This window comes from Myxine glutinosa, chromosome 14 (assembly GCF_964187855.1).
Source record: "Myxine glutinosa chromosome 14, kmMyxGlut1.1, whole genome shotgun sequence".
Lineage (NCBI taxonomy): Eukaryota > Metazoa > Chordata > Myxini > Myxiniformes > Myxinidae > Myxine > Myxine glutinosa.
The window spans coordinates 20,813,083-20,819,082 of record NC_136274.1 but is presented as its reverse complement, the minus strand read 5'-3'; the positions used below and the strand labels follow the sequence as shown (position 1 = coordinate 20,819,082).

General features: G+C 45.2%; 1 protein-coding gene across 5 annotated transcripts in view; it reads left to right on the top strand.

The window, feature by feature from the left end:
• FHIP1B (FHF complex subunit HOOK interacting protein 1B) overlaps positions 1–6,000 on the top strand; it is a 59,329-nt gene that overhangs the window by 4,491 nt on the left and 48,838 nt on the right. For 3 of the 5 annotated variants that reach the window (XM_068135246.2, XM_068135250.2, XM_068135247.2), the window contains exon 2: positions 4,820–4,956. The gene's annotated coding sequence lies outside the window, so the exon portion shown is untranslated. Of the gene's footprint in view, positions 1–4,819; positions 4,972–6,000 lie in introns of those variants that run through there. The other 2 variants (XM_078768044.1, XM_078768043.1) reach the window with 1 other exon arrangement.

Below are 6,000 nucleotides of genomic sequence, written 5' to 3'. Positions count from 1 at the left end.
CCGAGATTCTTTCTGCCCCATTATGTTTGACTACCAGACTATGGTGATCTTCACACCTATGGCAATCTTGGTGCAATAATGGAACATCTTCTTCTGACACACACCTTAAAACACGTACTTCTGACGCAAACTTCATTTGGGCAGTGTATGTATAGGCAGCTGAATGCTCGCTCCAGAAAATACAAATAACCCGGGTTACTTGCATGAAGCAAAAACATGCCCCGTGCTTATAGTTCAAAATGTCTCACTGCCCTGGAAAAGTGGTTGTCAAACCTCGACTCCGATTCTGCAACTGGACCAGACGGCATCAGCCCTAAATCCTGCTCTGCCGCTCTATCACACCCTCTCTGTTCTCTTCACCTTCTATTTTGCTCAAGGTCATCTGCCATCATCTTGGAAATCAGCCAACATTACCGCTTTACACAAAAAGGTGCAAAAACAGATCCCTGCAACTATAGACCAATCAGCCTGCTCCCAATCATCAGCAATGTAATGGAATCCATCATCTCTTCTGATATCAAATCCTTCCTCTTCTCCAATGGCGTAATCTCAGATCATCAATTGGGATTCAGACCAGGCCACTCCACTCTGGACATGGTTCTTCTTCTTCTGCTGTCTTAACAATGGATGTAGGTCCTCAATGCCAAACAAGAAATCAGAGCTGTCTCCCTTGACATATCTCATGCCTTCGATACAGTCTGGCACACCGCCCTGCTCTCCAAACTCTCCTCCTATGGTATCCATGGAAATCTCCACTCATGACTCGTGGACTTCCTCTCTGGTCGCAGTCAACGTGTGGTTCTGAATGGAATTCTCTCATCTCCTCTTCCTGTTCAGGCTGGAGTTCCTCAGGGCAGTGTTCTGGGCTCTGTGCTTCTTCTAATCTTCATTAATGATCTCTCCGACTCTGGAAAATCCTCTCCATCTCTTTGCTGATGACCACTCTCTGCCGCTCCTTATCTCAACCCTCAGATCGGCAGGCAGCATCCTCTTCACTCTCTGCAGACCTGGACAATATCACAAACTCTCACAAACTGGATTTTAAAATCATTGGTATCTCCTGCGATGAAGCTGATTCTGAGGGCCTTTCACTCACTCACTCACCACAGGCAGGTTGGTGGTCTTTCTGTCTTCTACCAACTGTTCTGTCTCTGCTCTGACCCCCAAATATTCTCTGCTACACGATATAAATTTGCATAGAGAATTTGCGTTCCTCCCCTCCCCCACCTCCTCCCCCAAGACCACATGGCAAAGATAAAACACACCTATATACTAATTGGGGTCATGTAGATCCTACGTAGCAAGTCTGAATGTAATCGGGCCAGACTGTAGGAGTTGCGCAACAAACACACACCAGTCCATGAATTATAGTATGGATTACTGTTGAATTTATGCCAACGGTGTGAATTGATGCATGATTTTACCTTCGTCACCGAAGTTGGCAGAGGTTATGTTTTCACCCCTGTATGTTTGTCTGTCTACCTGTCGGTGATCAGGATATCTCAAAATGTTGTGAACGAACTTGGATGACATTTGGTGGAGAGGTTGGGCATGTGACACGGACTAAATGATCAGGTTTTGATGAAGATTTAAATCCAGATCCGGATCAGAGACTTTTTAAAAGTGGTTCTTCACTACTGAGTGTTAGATACATAGCACGATATTTCAAAATGTTGTGCACAGATTCGGACGAAACTTGTTGGACGAGTTGGTTCGGTGACAAAACAAGCCAAGTAGATTTTGGTTCAGGTCCAAATCCAGATCTGGCCTATCGGTGGGATAGAAAATGTAAACTGTTCAGCCTGGTAGAGTTATGCGCTCTACCGAGTGCCATTCTAGTATATTTGTGTATTTATTCATTTTGGGCTGACCCGGTTTAAATGTTAGCTTACACCATGTCTGGCAGCATTGTGACCTTCTAAAATGGTCTTTCAGTGATGTTCATTCTTGGGCAGTTTAGGATCACCGATGGTGAGACCCTAAAGGGTGACGACACGAGACGTCTTGGACAAAGCCGGCATTATTGAGGATTTTCATTTTGAGCTTCTGGAAACCGAGTTAGTTTCTGGAGAATTATCTTGTCACAAAGGAACTGCTAGATAAAACCCAGATGGCTTTCTAATGATCTGCCTTGCCTGTACCTGGGCTGTTCTGCAACGTGTGATGCCAGGCCACACATGGTGCATTCATGAATGCTGCACCAGGGAAACCTGTAAAGGGCGATAATATAAATAATGTTGTTGTAGTCGTTGGGCTCGTCTAAATTCCAAGGAAACATGTTCAAGTGTTCACGCCAGCCAAGGGGCCAACTGATTTGTGTGTTCCGAGCAAGTTCCTGGGCCTGTATGGGCATGGTTTGTTCCACGAGGTGGAGGTGGAGGTGCAGGTGGAGGTGGGAGTTGGCGTGGCTTGCGATGAGGGCATGTTCATCGGCTTCAGACCGATGCGTGCCGTTTTGGGGAGAAAACCCCAGCAGTCCAAGAGCAGGTTCTCCAGCCCAGTTTCCGTGCATCTCTTTTCACCCAGTTCGCACCACCTCCTTTTATAATCTCTGCCCTCACCCTTGTCCATCACTCCACTAGCCACACCTCGCTCTGCTGCCATTGGCTGGTGTCCTCGTCCGTGGATGGGGGAAACCAGCCTTGACCTTTCACCCACTTTGATGGTGGCCTTTCTGCTGTGATGGCGGTGTTTTCCCACGCAAACTTGTTCCGTAAGCCTACCGGACCTTTTAAAGGTACATAAAAGACAGATTACAAAGGGATAATAAAGTTGTGAAGGTATAACGGTTTTAGACATACGCAGGTGACATATAATGATGCATATCTTTAAAATCTCAATAAAATTATCTCACGCAATTCTAAACATGCACTTAGGGAAATAACTAGTGCTATACTACGCAAGCTTCCCTCTTCGAAGGCATTCCCAAAACAATATACTATGAGTTCCCTTACCAGGAACTTTGATGCAGGGAGGAGGCCCATCAAAGCCTGCGCTGGTATTACCAACCTATGGTTGTTTGTCTGTATTCTATCCTCTAAACTAAATGCTGAGCATCAAGCAAGGAAACTGTACGTGTCATTTTTAGTGTTTGGTATGACGAGGCCGCATTTCGAACCGCAGACCTCCCAGACTCGTAGCATACCCTCCAACCATTACACCACAGAGTCTGGGTAATCTGGGTAAACTTCTGAAGAAAACTACTTCCGAAACGGCATCTAATGCAACACAAAATCTGGTACGTCGATGAAGAATTTGTGCCAGTTATTTGAGAAATAGTTGCAGGATCGCGGTGGGCTGACAGGTTGGCCTCGACACCTTGGGCTTGAATCGAGGCCCAGCTATAAACTGTCATTCCGGTGTTTCACAGGCAGGGTGATTTGTCAACGTGTGCCAGTCTCTCGGATGGATGTTAATTGTTAAACCGTGTGCGTCCCAACTGCCTGCATTAGTTGTTAAATATCTCAGTGTCCCTCACGAACAGTCGGCGAGCTATCATCAGCACCATGAAGTAAAATTCAAATTCCTGCTCTGACTACTTAGTCAAATGTCGGACCTGGCCAGCTAGTCCGTGAAAGACTTGGGCCTAAAACGTACCACGGCCAACCTCACCAGAAGTCTAAGCATCACTGACGCCAACATGCTGGAATTCTGTCTGTTGTGGGAACTTGGGTGTAGGACAGAGAATTCAAATGAATGTTGGTGTACCTTTCACTTTCTGTGATTTATCAAGAAATAATTTGTGACTGTTTCTCATGTGTTTGGTATGAGAGGCATGTGCAGTATTTAACGCCGTTAATTAATTATCCATTTATTATTAAATTGAGTACCAGTTCACTGGTAATTCCCTGTTTGTCGTTAAAAGGCGGCAAAAAGCGTTGGCGTCAGGAAGGGCATCCGGCCGTAAAACATTGCTTCAAAAAGGGGACCGAAAAACAACAACAACCACAGTTCCCGAAAAAGGCCAACCCCCGCTTGCGGGGAAAAATGGCCTCTAAAGGTGGTTTTTATTTATTTATTTATTAACAGTGATCCAAGGCAAGTTGAGGAATCTGTACATGAAAATGACATGCAAGATGTGGACACTGGTAGCCAACAGTATGAATGAATGAATGAATGAATGATCATTTTAAGGCCATTTTTCCCCGCTAGTGCAGGGGTTAGCCTTGCGGGCCCCATGACAATCATGGTTCCCTGTTTGAGGCAATGTTTTTATGGCCGGATGCCCTTCCTGGTGCCAACCCTTAGTCGCCTCTTACGATGCGCAGGGATACGGTGTACCTATTCTAAGCCTGGGTACACACCGGGATCATTCATCCCAGCAAGCTGGTACTCAATTAGCCGACCTCAGAAGGATGACAGGCTGAGTCAACCCCCCTGGTGTTAATTTAGCGATCGACCGGGATTCGAACCCAGGATCCTAGGATCCCAAGCCGGCACCCTAACCGCTAAACCAACACCAGGCTTAAAACCAACAGTATATGTTGCATAAATTATGAGGACATTAGTAGGCGATGGACAGGCGCGCATGTTGCAAGGGCTTTGAACGTGTGGTGCCCCGGATATGAAGCCACTGGTTCAGATGGGAATGATGAACGGGTGAACCGGTTTTCATTAAACTGTGTCGAATGTGCGAAGCGTGAGGCTTGGCACAAGTTTTATTGGCTGGGCAGCACTTTGTTTGTTGCCGCTTGAACACTGTGCTTGGATTAACTGCCATGTTTTACCTACGGAGTCGTCGTCAGTTCCAAGAAGTACCGTGGACCCTCCAATGATAATCCCCGGCTTTTTTTTGTCCTTTCATTCCCGCATTCCAAAGGGCGAGCTCTGATGGCTCGGTGTCGGCGCGACGGAGCGAAGACAAGTCAGCGGAGAACGAGTGCCTGCTAATGGTCGACCTATTGTCGTGGTATAAAGGTGGAATTGCGGCACACTCTGATCAACAAGCTACCTCCGGTACAGTGCTGATGGGTGCGGTTGTGTTCAGTGTCTTTGGATGTTTCCAAGCTGTGTTTCCTTGTATTGCTCCTTGGTGTGGCCTTTTCATTTGTTTTGGAGAAATGCTTTGCGATGATGCGGATATCCCCGAAAGGCACTTCTGGTACCAGCTGTTGAGGTCCCTTTGTTTTTACAGCCTTACTGTACACATTCAAAGATTTTCTGTGAAACAAGTATAATTCATAGGTCACTTGATATATTTTGGTGGTGTGTTGACAAAGTGACGCCTTTTGACGCCTTGAATTGGTGATGACACGTTGGAAAGATAGACCTGTTTTTAACCTGGAATGAAGGTCTTTCCTTTGTTTCCTTATTCATTTATTTACTTGTATATTTATTTAGTTCTTCTAAGTGGTACTTGTAGACATCATGTGCATAAAAAAGGCCATTGGTATACTTTAACATTCATCAAAAAAGGCCATTGGTGTGAGAATGGACGAAGACTTGGACATGGCACTTGAACCTCAGTTGCCAGCATCACGAGCTACTAGTTGAGATGGGAATTGCTGAACGGTGAAGTGCAAGTGTGTTTACAAGGTAGTAAAGAATGTCCACTTGGCTCGCGCACCCAAGCACACTCACCTAGTGCAGGCATTGCTCATTGCACATCAGATGTGGTGGGGACACTGGACTCGTAACTCGACGCTCGTGGGTTCAAATCTGGCTGCGAGTTAACGTCACCACGTTATAGTTATTATATTGGTCATAAAAACCCGGCTGGCTTGCTATTGGCCTTCTAATAATGTTAAAACATTTAAGTATTGTGTATTTTTTTTTCCTGCAAATTCAGTGTAGTTTACTTTGATATATATATATATATATATATATATATATATATATATATATATATATATATATATATATATATATATATACACACATACACATATTCGTTGGTGTAGGTGTGCCCTTGAGAAAGTAATCTTGCCTGTTCTGACTGGTTTAGCCAACACCTAGTGCCGCTCAACACATTGCAGTTGCCTGTTGATGCCCTTGAGGCAA